The sequence below is a fragment of the Zophobas morio genome, unplaced genomic scaffold (genome assembly GCF_036711695.1).
Source record: "Zophobas morio isolate AGI-343-1 ecotype UQ-CSIRO unplaced genomic scaffold, CSIRO_AGI_Zmor_V1 ptg000002l, whole genome shotgun sequence".
Lineage (NCBI taxonomy): Eukaryota > Metazoa > Arthropoda > Insecta > Coleoptera > Tenebrionidae > Zophobas > Zophobas morio.
Genome location: NW_026972107.1, coordinates 21,049,446 through 21,072,854, shown reverse-complemented (window position 1 = coordinate 21,072,854; position 23,409 = coordinate 21,049,446). Strand labels below are relative to the sequence as shown.

The following is a 23,409-nucleotide window of genomic DNA, read 5'->3' as shown; positions in this document are numbered from 1 at the left end:
ATACCAACAGCGATTTCAGGAAGAATTATGTAGTCTCAATCGCCGTGCATTGGCTGTAATTACACAAGCGTATAGAGATTGGAGAGAAATGCAAAAGCATGTGTTCAGGCTGCGCCCAATTAATTGAGTTTACGGTAGTTGTCACGATTTAACAAACATATTTCATTGGAGGTAGATGGAGCGCTTTATTTTGCGCTCCGTGCGGTGCGACATCTCGTTTTCGAATTACACCCACTGACGTTGCTGTTAAATCACGAAATAACGACCATTTAATTGCTAATTAATTCTGCGGAAGTGTAAACAAGCCCAACCCTCCAATTTTCAGCTGCCCTTGATGAATAGATAATTTCGTTACACTGCATGGTTAACTTATCTAATCAAGTTTTTTAATTTGCGCTAAAGCACTTTCTACAAGCTTTCTAAACGTAAAAAGGTATTTAATCATTGTTAATAAAATTTCTGCGCTTCCGTATTACGCACGCTACTGTCTGTGGTATGAATTTATTGCAGTCGTTGATTTAGTTTTATGCACAACGAAGCTAATAAAGTAGCTAGCTTTCTATTTCGTAAAGCTTTTTCAAAATAAAAAGTAAAAGAGTTGATAAAATTTGACATTTGAACTCTTGTGAAAAGTTTTAGATGTAGAGCAGCTAAATTGTAAAAAGTAATCAGAAAAAACTTGCACTAAATCGGCATACAAGGTTATGAAGATTTAGTGATTTTGTCAATATCAATTAAATACATATAATAATCAAATAAATAATATAAATTTTCATATTTTTATTTCACTTAACTTGATTTCTGAGTGCCAGACGATAAAAACGGCATATCTGCACATATTAAAGCGATCTATCTGACAAAACCGGTAATCACATTGTCAACTCAGAACACTAAATTATATTATTTTATTGATATAATTCGTGGCAAAAATTTTAATGTTTTAATGGGGAAATTATTATCAATATCTCTTACTTTTTATATTTTATCTACTTATCACACAGAACGAAATTCCATACCAAGAAAATTTGAATTGGAAAAACCTCCGACCATTGTTTTATATCGTATCGCCATCTTTTGCTTAGATACTGATCTAAAGCAAACAACAGATTGTAGAGTCACCTTAACTCTCAACGTTGCCTGGAGGCAAACGGACGTTTCCTAAAAAGCGTTTCAAATTTGTGGTTTTCCGTCAAGACAACCTTCTCACCTAATGAACAATCTACAGGTTAACCCAAAAGAACATGAAGTTTTTCAAAAAGATCTCTATTATCTCATACTTTTTTCATTAGTCGTAGATCAAAACGCTGCCTTAAAAAAATTAAATGCCTTAGTTTTGAATTTTCTCTACATGGTATAGTTTATTCACCAAAAATTCTGATGTATTTGCGTGACTGGTGCGCTTTAGATTATCTAATTGGTTTACATAACTTTATGGAGTCGAGACATACGAATGAAGAAAGATATTTGCAAGATTTTGAAACATCTGAAATAATGAGTTATATAGCTGGTTCGCAACTTAAATTAAGGTAGCGAGAAGATTCTTTAAAGTAAAATTAGGTACATACATAAAAGTTTAGTGATGATGATGAATGCCAAAGTTGCATTCATTGCAGGTGAAGTGTTTTGTACATATTTGCGTTTTTTGTTTTTTGCATGCATCTTTCACAGGACTAGTGTTTCTAAATTTCTATAAAAAAAATCTTTCTTTGCTACTTGCACAAAAGATGTATTCAAATTTTTAACATGCGAGGTTTTTTTTTATTATGTATATATGTACTATCAAATTTTAATATATAAAAATCAAATTTTGACACGAATAGAAGCGGAAAACAAAAATTTTATGATAATTTGTGTTAGATTTATGTATCAACTTCTTCAGAAATCGGTAGGTTTTTGGATAATTGAGAACACCGTCACGAATTCTCCCATATAATATGCATTGCTTCCGGGTTTTGTCCACTACCAAGTCAAAGCGGAACGGACTTTAGGCAAATATTTGTTACTGTCTTGACGAATAACAATCAATTATATCTATAAAATTATGTTTCCTGCTTTCCCTTAGTTTTTTAGGTGGAATACCTGGAGTTCTGAACGAAAACGGTTTGTCGATAAATTTAGACTTTTTAGCACCAAACTGAAATAAGGATTCGGGAATCATCTTTGGTAGGCGTCTGAAGTCATTCGAAAATTTTTGGAAATAACCTGTTCAAGTTTTCAAATAATTTTCAACGTCTGCCGAAGTTTTTGTGTGAGTGTAAAATGTTGACTAGGTCGCTAGTCCTAAAGCTATGCGTTCTATGTGAATTAAACAAAAGACTAAAGTATCTATAAAATATACTTTATGGAAACTGGTTTGACATTAACGAATAAAAAAAAAATAATTAAAAAACTGAAGCAAAACTGTGAACGAATATTATTTAATATATTTTGGAATTATTTTGTTTTTATTTTTTGTAATCTTATCATCTAATTCACGATTGAGTTTATTGTTCCCATAACAATTGCGACATATTTAAGTGACTAATTATATTGTAAATTGTAACTTTACTGGTAAAGTATAATTATTTTGACTATATTTAGTGAAAGGTATTCTTGTCGGCTAAAACAATTTTCACAGAGGCGTCAATACTATGTTTAGCGTCATAGTCTAATATTTTAAATATTTCCTGGATACTGTTATTCATTCCGTTACACATATTTTACAAAATAACTATTTCACGTAAGACGTAATTTTTGCAGATAAAAAATGGTCATGGAATTACAGTCCTTTTTCCCAAACCTACTAAATTAATAAAAAATGCTACTATTAATTTAATTTTGAAAACAGTTGGCTTCGCTTTCTTTTGTTTGATTGAAGACGATCTAGTGTGGAAATAAGAGTAGCAAGCCTTCAGAGAGTATTTTTAGAACTCTAAAAGATAACTTAAAGAAATATATGTATTTATTAGAGTATTAAGCAAAATATTCAGGCAATTACGCTTTTACATAATGCAAAATGTACATGTAATTGAGTTACTTTTAATAGTTCTCTGCATTTATTAATGCATTTTTAAATGCTTTCATGAAACAATTCAACAACGATAAAAAAGTGTGCAAGTTATTTATTTTCACAGCATTTTTCACGGCTCTGAAGTTCAACTAAACCCGTGCGTCCGGGCGTATTTTTTCAGTGCACATTTTTTCACTATTGTTTTGATATGACGTCGATAACATTCTGGAACGCATATATAAATAAATTTGAGTTAGTATTCTGCAATGCCTAAATTAAAGTTGGTGTGTTACCAAAATTTCAAAGAATTAATTCTGCCTGATTTTTGCCAGAAGTTGATGACGTGATCAGCTTTGTATAGAATATAAATATGTAAGGAAATTCATGTAACGACTAATTAATGTTGCAGTGTTGGCAAAAGTTTTAAAAAGTTTATTGCGCAATTCTTGAGGTAAGCGCAAATTAATTTTTTTAAGACTGTATACATAAAGTTAAAAACAGAGGTAAAGAGCACAAATTTGAACACCTTTTCTATTGACTGTTGAACATCTTCTGCTTTATTTTGATACCTGCCATACTATAAAGGAAAAATATGTCTATACTAATTTACACAAGTAGTTTGGGAAAGCTTGTTTCCCGCATGAACACTTGTTTGCACCAGGACCGAAGGGAGTACCGCATTTGCGTAAGTGCGAGAATTAATCAAAAAAATAATGAGTGTAAAAATATACTTTCACCACCACTACACATAAAACTTGGTGTAATAAAAAAAAAATGTGTCGAAGCCAACAAAAGTTATCAGTGACAAAAACGGCGAAAAGTTCCACCAAGGTATTACATGCATTGAAACACAAGTACCTACCAGGGGAAATGGCATGCTAATATGCTTGTGGACTATTACTGAACACTTTAAAGAGACCTTCCTGAAGCAAAATATGCAAAGTCGTGACAATGTAGTTTTAAATTAGTACTTCTCATTCTGAATATCCTTATTAAGGTGATTAGATTCTATACCAATCAGCCAAATTACAATGCTTGGTAGACCAGTAATTCATCTTCCACTGGTTTTGTAATAAATAAATCTGGATTCAGTACTTCTAAAAGAAATAGATCAGTATTATTTCCTTCCTTGACTAATATCGCTCACTCTGGAAAAGTAGCTGACATTTCTGTCTTTACTTCCCGAGTTTTAAGTTAGCGAACTATTGTAATAGAGTCCGGCGAATAGCAAATTTTATGGTTTCTTGACTTTTCATAAAGGCTCTAATATGAAAATTCTGAATCTGTTGGTGGTTTGTCGCCTGGAGTCTGTCGGTGATTTTTTTAGACGGATTATCCGAGACTACTGAACTGCTTGTTGTGAAATTTTGGAAACCAAAGTTTGTTAAATGGTCCCCATCAATAGGAAGTAAATTGTATTTAAAGTTCATACAATAACATACTTTTGTACCTGTGATTTATCAGTTCGTATTTATTTTTTATATTATACAGGATTATTCACGAGAAGGTACACGCTGAAAAATTCAAAACGTAACCAACAATACATAGCAATGTTTTCTATATAACCTTGAAGCACTCACCATCTATGGAAATCATACCAGACTTTTTTTCATTTGAACACAGTCTGTATCAGTTTTAACGAATGTTAATACCCACTTCCTTCACATCTTCCAAAATAAATTCTTCCGTTACCTTTATGGTCTTCCTTTCTTTCTTTTCTCTTCTGGTGATTTCCATCCAATATCCCTGATCTGCCTGTCGTCGTCCATACATCGAAGGTGCCCTAAACCACTCTAGTTGATGTTTTCGGATTGTATTTGTAATTCTTGGACTAATGTATATATAATTCATACATTTCTTCTAGGTTTTTCAGTGTCTACTTCTCGCACTGTTAAATTGTCATCGGTTTTATTACTGTTTTGTAAATCGTTATTTTCGTGCCTCTGGAAAGTTCTTTATCCTTGAGGATATTGTTCATTTCACCGATATATCTATTGCTCTTTTCCATCCTTAAATTGATTTCTGTCTCTTCTTTGAATTTCCTATCGCTAATTAGGTATTACTAAATACATATACCTACTCTTCCACATCTTCAAAATGACTTTTTCTAAATAGAGTTGTTATGTTTGTTCTGCTATATCTTATCAGCTTCTTCAGGTTTCCGACAGTTGGTGATTGAACCGCACATGTGGTATTACCTACTGTCATCATGACCACCTTTATTATTTTTCTGGGACCCCTAGTCCTTTAAGTGCTTCCATTAGTTTCTCCCTGTATACATAATCATACGTGGCCTTAGATTCCAAAAATAACAATTTTGTTTAATTATGACAATGTAGTGTTGCTTCTCCGGTGGGAATCGAACAGCACGTTTACCGCTTGCCGGGCGGGTGCCCTTACCACTAGACTACGGAGGAGCTTATCTTTCCTCCCTTACTACTACGTATTATTGTGCCGCCACAAAGATTTGATCGGTAGTTGTTTATTAGTGTGGGGACGGCCTTATAAATGACATCGAACAGCAATATTCCCCTATAATTTCTGCACTTAGTATTATCTTCTTTTTGTGGATTGTGGTTATGATTGATATATTCCAATCCTTAGGGATCTCCTCAGAATTCCATACTTTCGTGTTTACCTCAAAGAGCTGCTCCTATATATATATAATTTCTTCCCTCCATATTAATTTTAGCTTTTCAGATACAATAATGTTTTTCTTCAAGCGCCAAAAAAGATGACATTTTGGAACTAAACAAATGACCTTAAAGTTTGACATTTTAGCAGCTCCTTAACAACGGCAGACAAAGACTTTTTCTGCCGCTACAGGCGTCAGCAAAAATGGAACAGTAGCAACAATACATTGTAGTTAATCACTTTAAAAAATTAACAAATTAAACTATCTTTACGGGCAAACTGTTTTCTGAAATTTTATTGATGACAATGAGACCATAGTAACAGTATCCATATATAACTTACCTAGTTTATTCATTTTTAAAAATTGATAATTCCAATTTTTACTTCCCGAGCGTAAGCGAAGGAAGTATTGTAATCGAGTCCGTTGGCCGACCCTCTAGTTTTACGTTTTTTTCACCTTTCATGACCCCTAGAGTACGAAGAAACAAGTCTCCCGTTTCCGTCTACCTGTCCTTTTGTCTGTCCGTCTATCTGTCCGTCTGTCTGCCGTCCTAATTTTTTAAATTACTTCTAAAATTTAATTGCAGACGTTTGAAAAAAAAGAGTATATTTTATTCGGAGAAAAGTGACTTTTTGTGTAACGTCTGTATTTAACAAACTTACAGACTCGCCACAAAAAGTTTCACGTTTGCTCCTTATAAAGTAATATACTATTTTTCCCCAGCTCTTGTTATTTTTTAATACATTCACATCTTTGTAAAAAATTGTATGGCTTTTTCTTGTAATTTTCTTCAATACTTCGCACTGCTAAACTGCAAAATCAAATTCTTTGAGATTACGTTACTTGAGCACGGTAAATTGCTAATCAAAACTTATCTGTTTACTCCAACTAAAAACTTGATTTCAAAATGTTTGGTAAATACTTAAATATTATGACTTTATACTTACGGTTTTCTGTGTATTCATATTTTTTTATAATTAGTTATACACGACAGCTCAATAAAACTAACGGAAGGAGCATAAGCCAAGGAAGGTGGTACTAGGGTCCATCTTGCGAACGGCTACTTTCATGTTTCCTCGACGTTTGATGACTCCTGGAGTATGAAATCACGGTTGATCCCCTCATAGGCCAGTTTAGTTTCCCTTACACTGTGTGACTGGCATTATGTATATTTTGTTATAAAAAAGTTGAATTTGTTAGATTGTACTTCAGGGGCGACAGAAAATAAAATGTAAGTACAATGATAGTTTTTGAAGTAAAAATGAAAAAGGATTTTTTCCACGTGACAAACACAGACAGTTCCTTCGGACGATAACCCACATTGCGACGGGTTGCGTTTAACGTTGTGACAGCCGTCGAGGCTATGGAAGGCGAGCATTGTTACGAAACGTCATTGTCGTTACACTTTACCATTACCATATAATAATACAGATGTGAATTTGGATATTCACGGATTAATAACATGGCGTGAATGCACCTTGCAACTAATAACGAATGGCGAAATGAATGCATTACGTGACGAAAGTTTTTGGTCAAGACTAGACGAATTACTTGTCTAAACTAATGCTGCAACAACGGTTCCAGTTGCGTTTGATTATCGTGTAAACGACGCCATTAAAGTGAAATCAACTTATGCATTCATGATATTCATTTGCCCATTCTGCAAAGCAAAAATCCAATCAGTTGTTGCATTTCTCGTTTTAATTACGCGTATGCGAGTTAATTTAATTTCATATTAGCTTGTCGCTGCATATTTTACTGCACTTACTGCACCGTTTTCGTCATTATCGGCCTTTGCAGGGTGTGTATTCGCAAAGAGTTGCTCGCCTTGATACAGAAAGGCTTTATGAGCGGTGAAATCGCTGCACAGGGATGCACACGATGCGACAGTACGATCGCGTGTTTTTTCCTTTTTCCGGAAAGCAACAAAGTGCATCATTATTAAAATATGTTGCGACAGAGAATAATTGTTATCTAACCGCTGAATTCTAGAACGACGACAATAATTGCAATGTTCGAAGAAAAACCACGTGTTATTGACGAACAGGATGCTCAAAAAATCCTTTTCTTTGACAGAAACAGGTGGATGTGATGAGTTTCGTGACTCAAATGGTGTCGTTAACATCTTCGATTTGGGTCACGACAATGAGAATCTTAATGGATTGTTTCAAAATATATTTGAATACCAATAGGTTAACATTGTCGCAACTGCGAAAATGATAATCAAATATGGTTGCTCCCAAATATGTTGAGGTATGAGAAAAACGAGGAAAGACCTTCACGCGAAAAACATTCTGTTCGTGGTAAAATAGGCAAAAATATTTTATCAAAACAATTTTGCATAATGTAAAAAAATATAGTGCACTACTGAAATGATAAGCTTAAAAATATGTTTGTTAAAGTAAATTCCACAAACGCACCCATTCCAATGTAAAGTGAACATTGTTTTTATTTTTTAGCTACATTTACCTGTTACCAATAGGTCTAGTAATTTTTTAGGGGAATAAATAAATCTAGAGCAGGAATCCATAGTTTTGGTTCATTCTAAAAAGTTACATGTAACAATATCTCTGTCAAAATGTCGATGACCTCGTCTTAGTGATATTTAATTAAATTCTATCAAAGTCATCTACGTTAATGTTAAAACTAAATTTTTTAAATAATTTTACTTATTTAAGTACTTTTTCATATAGGTATTAAGTTTATGGTAAAAAAAATTAATTTTGTTATTTAATGTTATCATCTACGGAACTTAACAGAAATTTAGAATTTAAGTATTATTCTATCAAAATTGGCTCTTTTTATTCTTCTTTGGCAGTTTGTATGATGGTGAATATTTTTTCTGTTTTTAATTAAAATTCTCTCAGGGTGAAAGGTCTAAATTCGGTTGTTCCGCAGTGTGTTGAATGCTGCAGTTAGTGATGTAATGACAAAAGCAACATGTTAAAATTATTACGCAGATTTTTTTTAAATGCGGTTTTTACTTAACTGCACCATGACTTTTTGTTGAGAAGTAACAATAAATGAATTTTAATGTACATCAAGTATGAGGTAACTGACAAGCCTGGTATAATGAAAATTCACCACTCTAAATATAGCCTCAGGTACAGCATTGGAATGGCAATTGTTGTATTAATAAAACTGGAAGTATTTTGAAGTGTTTTGATGACAGATATTCAATTGAGCAACACCAGGTGTTTTGTATGAAACTTATTTAAGTAATTATTAAAAACATTTGTCACTGGTAAATAAACATGATTAAGGAGTAAAAAATTTGTATAAAATTTTTAAGTACTCAGTCTGGTATTGCTTTAGATTATGAAAAAAATCGAGCATCGCTTTCTTATCATAATTGTTATTGTTAAGATAACTGTCGATAATTGCACTACATTTAAATCACTAGAAACCTCAGATTTTTTTCACTGAATATAACTAATGCTATTGGGGAAATAAATACAACTAAACAACTAGAAAATTGGTTGAAAGTTATTTCGACAGAACTTCCTTCGCTCCTAAATTACAATCGAACAACTACAGTGTCAAAAAATGATAAAATTAACTTTTGGAAGTACAGGTAGAGAAGCATTGCATGGATGTTTCTAGTGAGTTTTTCTATATATTTCGGAGTATTCGGTTTTGCAGTTTCAAAGTTATTTTCCGAAATGTTGTCACACAATTTTGATTTTTTTACAAAAATCTGCGTGTCTAGGGTAATTACTCAAGATGGATTCATACATCACACATGCAGAAGTATGCTATTTTCCAGGATAATATATAAAATTTAAATAACATTTACTATTGTAAAAGTTGAAAATGACGTCACATCATTGTTGGTGGGGACAGTCGGACAAATTTTGCTAAAAGTTTTACCATTTACACGATATTCCTAATATACATATAAAATTTGATAACAATCGGTTCGGTAGATTTAGTAGTTTCGGAGATTACCTGTCTATCAGACGAGGGCACACGGCAGACAGCCAGATGGAAATGAGGGACCTATTTTTTCGGACTCCAGGGATCATGAAACGTCCAGAAAATATGAAAGTAGCAGTCGCCCGATAGACTCGATCTATACGTCCTTAGCTTAAGCTCGTGAAGTAAAAAGGTTTTCTACTGACAATTTTTGTTGAAGTTTGAAGCTAACCATTAACTTTAGGAAGGCATTTCCGTGATATTACATTATTGTTTTTAGCAAAATTTGTAACAACTAATTATTTATTTAATTAATAGTCTTGTTGTGACTGAAGTAGATTTGCAGAATTTCACCATAAATATGTCACTACTCTTATCACTAGTGTATGTTTATACACAGATTATAAATGTACCCAAAACAGACGAATTTACATTAATACTATTTATAATTTTTATAACTATAAATATGGTGTGAAGGTTTTATTTTAAGGCCTTCTCCACGTTGTTGTATTCGATAAATTGTTCCACAAATTGTGTCACTACACGAACAAAAGTAATCAAACGGCAAACACTCAATTGTTGAAATTAGAAACTGAAGGAATAATTGAACGAATATTTGTAAATTAAGATCATCGAAAAATATGTGGTAGAACTACAAGTGTAATAAACCAAGAGTCAGACTGACAATGCAGTGGCTGATGTAGACAATATTTGATTAAATATTCAAAGTGAACAGAACAAAAAAACAAGATGGGTGATAAAGAGCGAGAGCTATTAAAAGAGTACTGAAGAAAGCAATAAAACGAATGTTTGGACGAAGAATTTAGGCCCTTGGCGAAATTCAATTTAGATGAACCATGAACTCAGCCCCCGTTATTCCGAGAAAATTAAGCTGGTGGGATTTCTGCACATTAATAACCACACCTGGAACCACGACTGGACTCAAATCTAGATCTAGATTTTGGAAAGACCATCAGCTCATTTATATAAATATTTAGAAATAAAGCGGTAAAAGATAAAGTTGTAGGTATGAGAATGCAAAGAAAAATGGAAGGAAGATAAGAAATAAAATAATTAATAAAAATTAGTTCGAAATTAGCTTGGTGGCATTAGAAGATGGATTAAAAAAACTGCTTATTCGTTCTGAACGCACTCAATATGGAAGACGCAATGACTTATTTTGTCATAAAGATCTTTTTTAACTTTACAAGAGTCAAATACTTTTGTTTTATACAAGTTATATTAGGAAACATGATTGGATCCTGTTTCAATTTATTTTGACGAAATCGGTAATACAGTACATACTTTATTATTGACTGTTTTTAATGCACCTCCTGTTTTTTTTCCTTGAAATCGGCAGATAATAACTACTTCGGTTTTAATTACTAAAATTGGGTACAATTGTATGTATTATGTGCATTATAATAATCCCATTATATTCTCAGTAATTCTTTTGGAATTATGTATATCATGGAATTATGCTGGAAGTAGCTAAACTGTAATATGTTAAAATTAACTGGAACTAATCTGAAATTCCTCAAACTGGAAAGGAAAAACTAAATTTGCATTTACATTAATTTATTCCCTTTTTCCACTGTCCATGAATTCTCATAAACGTTAAACATACTTTTTAAAAAAACCAAAGCTTATTATACTCCCATATAAAGGTATAACTTCATGTTCTCATGTTTTCCGTCGTCACATTGCACTAACCCACCAATTATTCTTAGTACTATATTATTTCGTAATTGTAGCTATCAGCAATATAATTATTTACAACCATTTATACAGAATTTGAGTTAAACCTCCCACTATAATTCCGCGGCGACTGCGGTCGTACAAAAACTCCATTGTCCCGCATCTTTCGATCTCTTCAGAAAATAAATAATCAAGTCGAACGGAACGTCTTTCTCCACTTTTCACCTTCTTGTTCGACCACAGATTACGTGACGTAACCCCAACATGCAACAGCATTTCGACGAAAACTCGTCCAAGAGTGATAATTAAGAAATTGCATGGCCGTTACGCCATCAGGCTATGCCGTCCAAAGAGCCTCAGCAAAACAGCCTCGCTAAAATAACGTCGGACGAAATGACTCCTAATAAGAAACCTCTCGGAAAAACAGCTTCCTAAATCGTAACAAACGGTGGACGATAAATTAGACAAGTAAACAGTACAGACCAATTAGTTAGACAAGAGTGCTAATATTTTTTTAGTGATTCCAATAAGGACTCGTCTTGTGTGGAAGAAGGAGATGGGAATATTTTCCATATGCGGAAACAATTCGGCAAAAGTAGTGATGTTTTTTTTATTGATTTTTTACGAGTTACTAAAAAAGTAGATTTTAAAGGTAGGTACACACCTGACGCGGCCTTTTAAAAAGCTAAAATATCAGAAGTAAAAATTTTATATTTGTTGTTTATAATGTGTTTGCTGAGTTATGTAGATTTAGCCCACACTTTTCCCCAGAGTGTTAATTTTCTTAACAGTTAAATTTAATCTAATACATCTAAATTTTATAGACGCGATTTGTTATTTTTTATTTTGTTAAGTCAAAATAACTTAATGACCACCAACACTCAAATATAAATTTTTTAATATGTACATATATAATATATAGTCCGTTTAGTGTTTAACAGAAACTCCAGTTCTTAAGTTAAAAGCAACAAAATTACATATTGCACAAATGATGGAAAAAATACCTAAAATATTACAACCTTTTAAAAAAATTTGATTCAAATTGTATCTACTTCAAAATTGTCACAGACATATATATTTTTTTTTTTTGTTCTAGGGCTGGGGTGTTTTTTATACCGTCCCATTATGGATCAACCGGAGGTGGTCATATAGTGAAGGAAACCAGAATTGGGCGAGCAATCTGACAACTGAAACGTAATGGTTAGGCAACGCAACTCTGCTTTCCTCAACATTAAACGGACTGTTCTTGAATCAGTTTGAGATGTTCTAATTTAGAAACCACAAGTGCTGGAATCCTAAACACTTGCGGTTAGTGTTGTGAGTAAGATGTGAACCAAGTTTTTTTTCGTAAATAAAGTTCTAATTTTATTTCAAATTTTCTTAATTTTTAATCTTTAGGGATACTAAAACAGGTTTTTCGGGGTCTGCCATATCAAAGTTGCAAAAACTCGTCTGAACCCATTTTAGACGCATTTCGAAGCCCTTTAGACATTTTGATGGCGTCATCCCAGAAATTATTTTTGGAATAACATATACAAGTGGCTAAAAAAATAATGAATAACACAATTTCTTTATTGATTGTGTAGTATTAGTGTTCATAATAATGTAAGCTTTTACAAAAAATATGACGTCAACGCACAATTTTATTAATAAAATTACTTTGAAAAATAAAATCAGTAAAATCAAAATTTGAAATTTATTTAGGAAACTAAATACATCATCGACTTCTTTAAAAGGTAGCTAACATTGATTTACTGATTACCGAATCTTATAGCCTGTTTTTAAAACACGAAGTATGAAAACAAATCCCTGTGACGAACAGATCTTACTACAGTTTTGGAAATTTCTTTCTACCCTATAAAATTTTATTGGCAATAACGAGACGGACACTAGTACAATAGCCAGAGATATTTACAACTTGAAGTTGTCGCGTGCCGGTAATCCCCAGATGTTCTAAAGTAGAATAATCCAGGTCCGAACAGGGCCCATCGTTACTCACGAACGAAAATAAGCATTATTTTATGAGTACAACTAAAAAATGTTTTCCTACAAATTCGGGTGAACTGGTGCGTGCCATAAATATTTCTTACCATTGTACTACTGTCCACCTCGTTATTGTCAATAAAATTGTGTAGGGTATAATGAAATTTCCAAAACTATGCATATGTTGTAAGAATCACGCAATTAATAATTATCCTTCCATTCTTGTAAATTAAACATAAAAAAAATAAATTCTTTTTAATTCATTGTCAATATACTGCATTCCAACCCTTAGCACCCGCCTATGGATTCACTCGAAGTGTGAACACAACTCGAATATTATACCCAGCAGGTAAGCTACCTAAAAAGGGTTTTCTCTGTTTAACATAGCCTTAGGGAATATTTGGATCCCTTTTAACATTGAAACAGCTTGTTAGCGAATAATACAGAAGTATTTTTCAACTTCTGCTGGTCAAAATCACAATTGTTATTTGATTCATTTAAAAGTTATTACTCTTTCAAAAATTGGTTTACAGAACTTTCCCCGCGCTTGAAGTAGAATTGAACAAATAAAACTTCTTATGGACCCCATTATAATATTTTCTTACCTTATGCTCGAGACGAAAAATTTGACATCATTCCAAATTTTGTTGAGTAAATCTCATTTGATATGTTTAGAACGACGTGTTTCTTTGTGGTAGCTACAATTTAATGAACAAAATTCTCCCTTATTTCTAAACTTTACGTAGGTATATGGGTTACTGTTAAAATTTCTAAAATTTTGCAATAAAATTTGCAATAATTTGTCGTTGAAAACGTAACAGATTCCTTTGAAACCTCGATAATGCTCTGAGTCGTATGAATAAACTGTAGCAAATACTTTTACTTTAGTCAGAAAAATGCAGAAATATTTAGGGTAGGGCAAAGGTGTGGAACGAATCAAATATCGCCAAAACCATTTTGCCCAGACTTTGAATAATTTAAAGTCCACAATTTTTTCCATTTCTTGTTTCTGTGAAATTCAACGTCGTAATTTTTTTATTGCCCCTGTAGGGTACATTAAAAAAAGATGAATTACGTAATGAAAAATCTTATACAAAATTTCGTCAAATTTTTTCTCATAAAGAATTCTTTGACAGAAAAATCATCAAAAAATACTCTTTAAGGGCGTACTGTTTAAATTTTTGAGACCAATTTTGCTGATGTATAAAATGAAACTTATTGTAATCATCAGACACGAAAATACACGTTCCTAAAAAGAATTTATTTCAGCTTTGAAATTTTTTTCTAGCGTGTATAGTTTTTTCAAAATATTTATAGCCAGTGAATCATACAAAATAAGGTATTTACACGGAATAAATCATTATCAACATTATACAACAGGATATAAAATCAATTAATCAGTCATCAGTTAACCATAAACATTAATAAACTTAACGGGAATTGCATGTAATTCGTTGACATGTTCACAGTTTTCTCAAAAAAATACCGATTCGAATATATTTCCAAATCATGACCATATATTACCATATTCATGTCGCTCATCTCGATAATGTGACGTGCCCGAAAACAACTGATTAGTAATTTTTTAAATTTTACAAGTCAACAGCTATTTCAGCAATTACAAAACTTTAAACGTGTAAATAACATACAGCAAAATTTTTACGTAATAACCTAAATACATTGCGTCGAGTATATAATTAAATCAAAGAGTTAAGAAACGAATGCAAAAACCATTACTTTTGGAAAATTTATTGTTGTTATTGTACACGCCTTGCGTTAGTTAATGAGTTTCGAGAATTCTGCGCAAATTGTTCAAAAACTTAAACTATGTATTTAGCTATTGTTATTAAAAATTCCAAACTAGATTTTTTAATATCATTTTGTTTATAAAATTAAAGCCATACACCAGTCAAGCGAATTCTGATTCTAATATGTTATTTTGTCGTTACGCTGTTTAGACGAGGTTATTGTCTCGAAGCTATTTTGACGGTGCCTAGAGACGGCCCTTCCCCGGGACATGCAGCAGAGGCCACTAGGAAGCGGTCCCTCCAGTGGCTGGGCAATTAGTTCCAGTTTTGCTTCAAGTCCAGATTATTTAACGCAAGAGTAATCTCTCCGTTTGATTACAGTATTTATCGTCAGCTTACTGAAGAATAGGCGTGGGTGCGCCAGGCTGTGGAAGTTGCGCTCGACAGCGCACCGCATCACAGAAAAGAGTTCTGCAGGTCCCGGCGTGCACTAGGTCACGGTCGTAGCGTTGGTTTCACTCTTTTTCCTTTTGTTGATCACTTTCACCGTTAAAAGAGAAATGCGACGAGAAACGAAAAGTTAGGATAAGAATCGAAAGTGTGGGCTTTGTTTTCGGCCGAGTGGAAGGGCCGGAAGAAGGGTTTAATGAATAAACAAGAGATAAATGGAAAGAAATAAGCGTTTGCGGTGTAGGCGTAGATGGGTTTTTAGACTGTTATAAGGATCAATCAGTATGATTTATGAATATAGATATATCAAAGCGTAAAGGGGCCTTACGTCTCAGCATTGTTGTTTTACGAGTAACACTTACGTGTCAATTATGTATAATGACGGGTGCTTTTATATTGTTACATGACAGATTTCTGAGAATCTAATAAAATACCGTGTTTCATCTGAATCAATCGATTAAATTACTGCGAAACTACTACTATTAAGAAAATACACTAGGCAATAAAGGATACACAAAATAATGTATAGGTAGTTAGAGGCGGCATAAAACTCGGTAGCACCTCGGTTCCAAACTTTTATTTTTTTAATGAGAGTACCTCTTTGTTAACTTTCGTTTATCAGATTATTATTTTCTCAACACAATAAAACGAAATCTAACCTCTATTGCCATTAAAAAATGACATTGATGTTGAATCTCGAACTAGTCAAGGTTAAAGATTGAGAAAACTATAGAGTATGGACCTTAGATCTGCAAAATTGTAGAAAATTAGAATACGTAGTTTTAAGTTTATCAAATATTTTCTATGAATTTATTCTAGTTTATCTATATCTATCTTTTTTAATTAAAATGAAGGCGTTTATTAAAGTTTATTCATACTACACACTGCGTTACCAGGCGTTACTAGAGAGTCCGTTAGTACTTTCTAAAACTTTCTTGTAATATATATTATTTTATTGGACGGTTCTGATTTTGTTCACAATAACTGTACAGTCAAAAATAAGGATGAATCACTAAACCACATACAGAGGGACCATATTACATGAATTACATTTCAAGTGAAGATTATGTAACCTCCCGAACCCTACAATACGATTTGGAACGCCTTAGAACATATTCTTTGATAAAAACTTGTTTATTTTGTAATGATGAACATTTTAATTTCAATATAAGTAATGCAAACTATTGACAACTATTGACGTTACTTACGAATTTTGAGGTGACATCAAATTCGGCGAGGATGAATAGACAAATTCTGATTACCGTTTCATTAGCTAATCGGAAATTGTTTAATAAACTCGCCAACAGATACATCACAAACAGACGCTCTAAGGTAAGTAATGTGGAGAAAATTTGAAATTCGGCATAGATAATAATTTGTAAGGAAGACTGGGGAAGAACGACGATAAAAGAACAGTATATTCAGTTTGTGAAAAAATATTGCTCTAAACGCGATGATTTCAATTCTAACCAAAGATCAAACAGATTACAAAAAAAAAACTATTGCTTTCTGTTATCATTAGACTTAACCTGCAAATTTTAAAATAATACAAGTTGAAAGTGCAAAAATTAATAACGTGGATATCAATGACATTTTTGCCTCGCTTTCAGACAAGATGCTAGGTTGAAGATTCAGTTAATCTAAAAATGATTTTTTTGTTTTGGGCAAAATGTACAAAAATAGTGCCAAAAAACCACTACTCGATTAAAATCTCCAAGAATCCAACTATGTATACTGATATTTTACCAGATTTTATGGTAGTCACTCCAAGTCATGTGATTTTAATGTTAAAATTCGTTATAATTGGTAAATGATTGCTTGTTAAACATTGGTAATCAAAACGATATTTAAATAAATACGTGTGTATTACAACAAACGTTCACCTCTGCGTCACTGATTCCTTGACATTGAGACTTTATTGAGGTATAAGTCTTAACTTGGGTTTAAAATACCACTTAGTCAACTTCTAAGAAAGATTAGAATTGGTAATTACTAGATTTTTTGTACATATGTTGCAAATAATGTTTTAATTTAACTTGTAGTAGGAATTAGCATTCTTATAGTGAAAACACATGCAGTTTGAAATTCGATTGTTAGGTTATCTACAAAGAATATTTTGTTAAGATTTTAAGTTTCTTATAAATTAATATGTTTTTACAAACAATTTTCAAAGTGTATTTGCAGCGTCCAGAATGTATTTTTTTTTTATTGAGTAGTGTCAATCTCAAATCATTGCATACCATGGAAATCCAAAATTTCCACTTTTGAAGCAAATGCCTTTGGAAATACGAGTAGTAGCTGATCTTAGTTAAGTTAATAAGGAAGACTACAATTTTTATAACTTGAACGTGTTTTTAGAAAAATCATAGTTCATCAACTGCAAAGATTACTAATGAATTCGCTTTTTACCAGACGAATAATTTAAATTTTTATGACTAATATTTCCAGGCCAGAAATCTGGTCTGAATGCGGTAACAATCTAATTTTAAAAAAAATTGGGAGGAATTGGCTGCTAATTTTATTGCAAGTTCGGATATTCAAATTAGACGTGGTCACGTACCAACAGTTAACATATTTTTAGCAACTTTGGGATGATTTTCCTTAGTAATGTAGTTTCTGCTTCCTTTATTTGATGAATAATACTGAACTGAAACAAAACATTGTCACTGTAACAAAATGTGAATGACACATCAATTTTTTTTTAACAAAACTACCCTTTTGATTTTGTGCTAAACTTTACAAAGTAATAAACCATTGGCATAAATAATACCCTCGCAAGTCCTGCGGCTTTTAGATATATTTAAAGCAGATAACCAACCGGAAAAAATGCATTCTAAATTTCTTAGCGCATGTTTAATTTCGATTGTTTATGTTTACACTTCGAGAGAATTAGGCTATTTGCATGTTCAATTTGACTGATTTTGTCTCCTCAACTCAGAGAAGAGGACTAACCAATTAATTAAGCACACTTGGTTTTTCCCCAAAAAAAGCTGCATGTCTAACGTGAACGTTAATAAATTTGAAGAATATTTATTCGGCAAAACTGAAACATGACGTCATCATTTTTTGAGGGCCACAAACGAACCAATTTCGGTTAACGATTTACCATCCTTACGATAACCTTAAACTGTTTGTAAGATTTTAAAATAATCGATTTTGCAGTTTGAAAGTTAAATGCAAAATATTTTATACAATTTTCATTTTTTTCCCAAAAACTATGGGTAAACACTCAACACGAATTCATAAACCACAAATGCGGGAGCATCTTATTTTATAAAATTTAATTAACATTTACTATTGTAAATTTTAGACATTCCTTTCTTGGTGGGGATGACTAGACAAATTTAAAAGTAACATTTTATCCGTTTATAAGTATCTGAAGATGTATTTTCGCCAAAGAGCTTTTTCGTAATTTTGTGAGGTAACGTTATCATTTTCTGCAATTTAGTTAATATTCTTTAATTTCTCAATCAAGGTTAAGGTGTACCCAAAATTCCGAACAAATTATATAATAGCAGAGGTGGATTATCATCTGGTTTAATCAGTTTCTTGAAGGCGATGAAGTAGAAATTCTGGATAGTGTCAACATTGTAACTTCGTGGTAATTTCAGAGTTAATATAAACTGCCCTATAGTTGCAGATATTATTGATGTAATGAAATCACCAACACATGACAAACAGGCGGAATGGGGAATCTGTTTTCGCTGTGAGCTATGAGACACTAAGACTAGCGATTTAAAAAAAAAAAAGTATCGTAATATTCCTGTAGTACGGGAACTAAAAATACTAAAAACACACTCTAAGTTGCAATAATATAACGTTTATCCCCACAACACCGAAAACACAACATATTTGGCGACGCGTTTTGCCAACCACCAAAGCTGAACTGTTTTTGTTTGGCTTTGTCTGGATAATGCTAATGTGGTCGTCGAAACGTATTATTTACAGCGCACCCAGTGAGCAAAAAGATTTCCAAGTGCAATGAATGCATTTTATTGCATTTCCTTTTAAATCTTATTGAACTCTAGCCTAATATTGTTATTTGTTTTTTAAATTGTTGCATTTACTTGTGAAATTTTTTCATAATAATAAGAATCTTGACACAAGAATTCCGTTAATATTGATGAGGAAATTAATTATAAGTACAATTACGAAGAATCAGTCGATTTAAAATCTTGCTAAATCTAACGGAACACTTTATTGCAACACAAGAATGTGCTTTGATACTAACAAGTGAAAAACTACAACGATAACTTCAGGTGTTCAAGTAATAACGGACCGCGTAAGTATAATGAGATCACCGAAAGACATAAAATTTGTCTGATAATCCCCACCAACAATTTTATGACGTCAGCTCAACATTTTGCGCATTAAAGATACTTAATTTTTTTTAAATATTGTACTCTTGTACTTGTGGTTTGAATTGATCTTGTTTATTATTATTAAAATTAATTCTTCCTCTAATTTAAGTAGATAATCGGAAGTTCGACAAACGGGTCTCGTAGAATAAGTAATCGAGTGGCGTTTTGCAAATGAAAGTCACGGGTTCGAACTTGATCACTGGACATATCCATTTTTTTTTATTGATCAAATCAAGAACCCCATTTCCTTGAAGAAGAAAGAATTTTAGAGGTTATTTGAAATGTAGCTACAGTGTAATTATCAACATTCAAAAAGGGTTCTATTGGGAGTATGTGGTATTGTTGGTTTAACAAGTTTCTCTAATACCCTAATCATTTATTGATCGGGACAGCTTAGCTCTAAGTGTGTTCGATCGAAATAGTGTAGGTCGTTTGGCAGATAACTTCCGTAAAGAGCCAACTAATAACAGTTTAAAAAATTCTGAAAATCTTGAACACCTTTTTATTTTTGGGAGAGGAATTGCGAAAGGCATAAAAATTATTTTTAATTACCAAGGGTACGAAATGAAGTGGATTGCCCCTCAGAATGGATCATATTGTTTTCATCTTCAAATCCACGTTTGTGGAAAATTATTTTCGTTCGCTGACGCTATTCAGTGCGGTTTAGTGACACCACCACCATGACAGAAAGTTTCACAGAACATAAAACTGCATTTAACCAAGGCATTGCATGTTTCCAATGTCCGCTTTGTACATGAATTTGCGACAAAAGTAAACTTCTGTTAACAGGGAATCAAATTTACGCGTTTTTTTACGGAAGCATTATAAAAATAAACGTTAAAGATAAAACTACAGTAAACACAACATTTTAGGTCGCGAGTGAATAAGATTTCTGTTCCGCTAAAAAACAAAAGCAGTATTTTACGAATTCCACGAAGTTTAAACTTGAGAAGAACGTGGTTAAAATTACAACTTGGGTGCTCAGTCAAAACAAAGGGGTCAAGTGGCAAATGCTCATTTTTCTAGGATGTGCATACAGTTTTCACGACGAGACTATAAATACGCGCTTGAAAAATCGCAGGAAGCAAAAACCGGAAAGGTCCGCCGCGTTTCCTCCTTTCAACCGGAAAAGGGATTATCAGCGCCCTCCCACAGCGACTGATTTAACAGTGCGTGAAAATTTCATTTAATTATTGCAACCAGGAAGACGTTTTAGATATCTTTGCGTATTTACTAGTGGCTCGTAATATTTATGAGTTATCGTTTTTCTTCGTTAAAATTCCACGTACGATTCCAGATTTTGCTGTCTTTAGATAAGTGTATATTGCTGGTTCATACTTTGTATGCTGTGAAAACGCGGTGCTATTATTAAAAGGGAAACTATTTTTACACTTTGGCGTAGCTTGTTTGTGTGAATATTTATTCTGCCGGTAATTTACAGGTTCTTTATTGTGATATTTTCCAGCTTATTCTTGGTCAGGGTCATTTTGCAAAGTGCTTATTCATGACAGCCATCTTAAAATAATCGAGTCGGTTTTTTGCAGATACGACACACCTAAACGAGATTTGCTATTTGAATTTTGATAATGATACAAGGAGAAGTCACGATGCTTGGTGTGAATATCATTGATCAATGACGATTGGTACGGATTTATGAATTGGGTAAAGTCTACTTTAAACGAAGGTTCGAATCAGACTGTTTGGCATGAAATTATATTTGTTGATCTTGTGGTATTTGATAACTAAACTGTTATGATAACTCCTAAAAATACTTTTATAAAAAAACGTGAAAAAACATTTCTATTTTCTTGAAACTATGGTATCTACACATTTTTCTCTACTCACTAAATGGTTCGATGTGTGACAATTGTCCAGCATGACGAATGTCGGATGTTTTGTAGGTGAGGTTGCAAGATTTGTAGAAAAGATTAAATTAGTTCGACGTGACTTCATTCAGCAAAATTCATTCAAAACAAAATTTCATCACCTGATATTACTATTTTGTGGAGTAAGTTAAACTTAATTTTTCATAGACTGACATGTAAAAAATGTACTGCGGGTTTAAAATTTGCAAATTTCATACAGCAAAAGAGGTGCAGTTTTTACTTAAGTATGGCTCTAATGCGCCTTAAACAATCTCTTCCGTCATAATAACCTGATCAAAATAAAATATGCGTATTTGAACTAAACTATGCGATATTTTCAAAATGGGTTCCAAAAGTAGTAAAAGTGAATAAAAACTCAAATTTTATATATCTATAATAGAAACCAATAAAAATAGGACTGAAACAGAAATAATGGCACTGTGTAAGTTGAGTATGGTGGATTTCTTTTCATGATGTGACATTCCATTAATTCAAAGCACGATAATGAACTGTATAGAAACTTTTAATTTTGCTACTATTGCTTTAATTTAAATTTTAACATTTGAGATGCAATAGTCGTTCTAATGAAAAGTCGACAACCTTGTAACACTACATATTTAAAAATGACAAGCGTCACTTTATGGACGTAATTAAGGCCCATAATAATAATTCAATGTTCTTAAGAAAACAAGTGCGGAAATGTGGGTAGAACTGTAATCAAAAATGAGATATATATGTTTCTTTTTTAAATAAGTCAAAGTAAATAACATGACCTCCGAGTCAACAAGTCTCGGAATAACGATAAATACTAAAACATATCACTGTTATCACTTATCTACCCTTTTTTCCGGACAAGGCTAATTCTTTTCAGTTTTCTACATGAATTCACATAACACATTAAGTTCAAAATTTGAAGTGAAATGTGTAGGTTTTAACCAGATTGTTTTACGTCCTTTCAATCTTCACTACGTGTGCCAAGCTACATGTCATTTGGAGAATAACAGTAAACAAGGTGTAATTCAAAAATTTTTAAAAATTTATTTTCATAAAGGTTCAAACTCCTCGCCACTTACCTCTTTTTCACTTGCCTTATATTGCATAATATTCCAGGGGTCACCTGCGTGCACGCTTGGAGTATCCGTTGCCGTAAATAAGAGATGTGGGATACATTTCCGATTTCACATAATCCCCACAGAAAAAAATCAGTAGACCGAGGTCCGGACACCATGCTGGCCACTTTATGGCTCCGCACCTACCGCCCCACCGACCCGTATACATTACTGTCGTCACCGATTCGCCATCATCATCATTATTGTTTATTTTTTTGGTGACACATGGTATTATTAATTATTAATTGTAGATCCATCACTGACCCGGAAATGAACTACGTTTATTATTACTATTAAAGCACATGCAAGAATAAACTAATCACTTTGATTCTGTAATATTATGTGGTATAACAAACTGGTTTAAGGTTATTTAGAGAAAACTTTGCCCGCCCTTGTGATACAGTCCAACTAAAATTATAAAATTTTATTTTAGTTTGCTAATAACTTCTATAAATTAAAAAATATAGATAACAGTCGTCACAGTTTATGAAAAAATCAAGCCCCATGAGCGGTTCAAGTCGAGGACGTTACTCGCTGTGCTAAATAATGATTCCCGTACCGCTTATACTAATATAAAAGGTTAAATGCAGAGTTTGGTTTTTTGCGAAAATTTGAATGGTTAGACCAAATACCCAAGGCGGATTCATAAACCGCAT

General features: G+C 32.7%; 1 protein-coding gene across 4 annotated transcripts in view; it reads left to right on the top strand.

The window, feature by feature from the left end:
- The window catches only part of LOC135130304 (piRNA biogenesis protein EXD1-like), a 75,268-nt gene that overhangs the window by 45,820 nt on the left and 6,039 nt on the right, over nucleotides 1-23,409 (top strand). For all 4 annotated transcript variants that reach the window (XM_064057693.1, XM_064057685.1, XM_064057674.1 and 1 more), the window contains one exon: nucleotides 12,334-12,554. The gene's annotated coding sequence lies outside the window, so the exon portion shown is untranslated. The remainder of the gene's footprint in view (nucleotides 1-12,333; nucleotides 12,555-23,409) is intronic.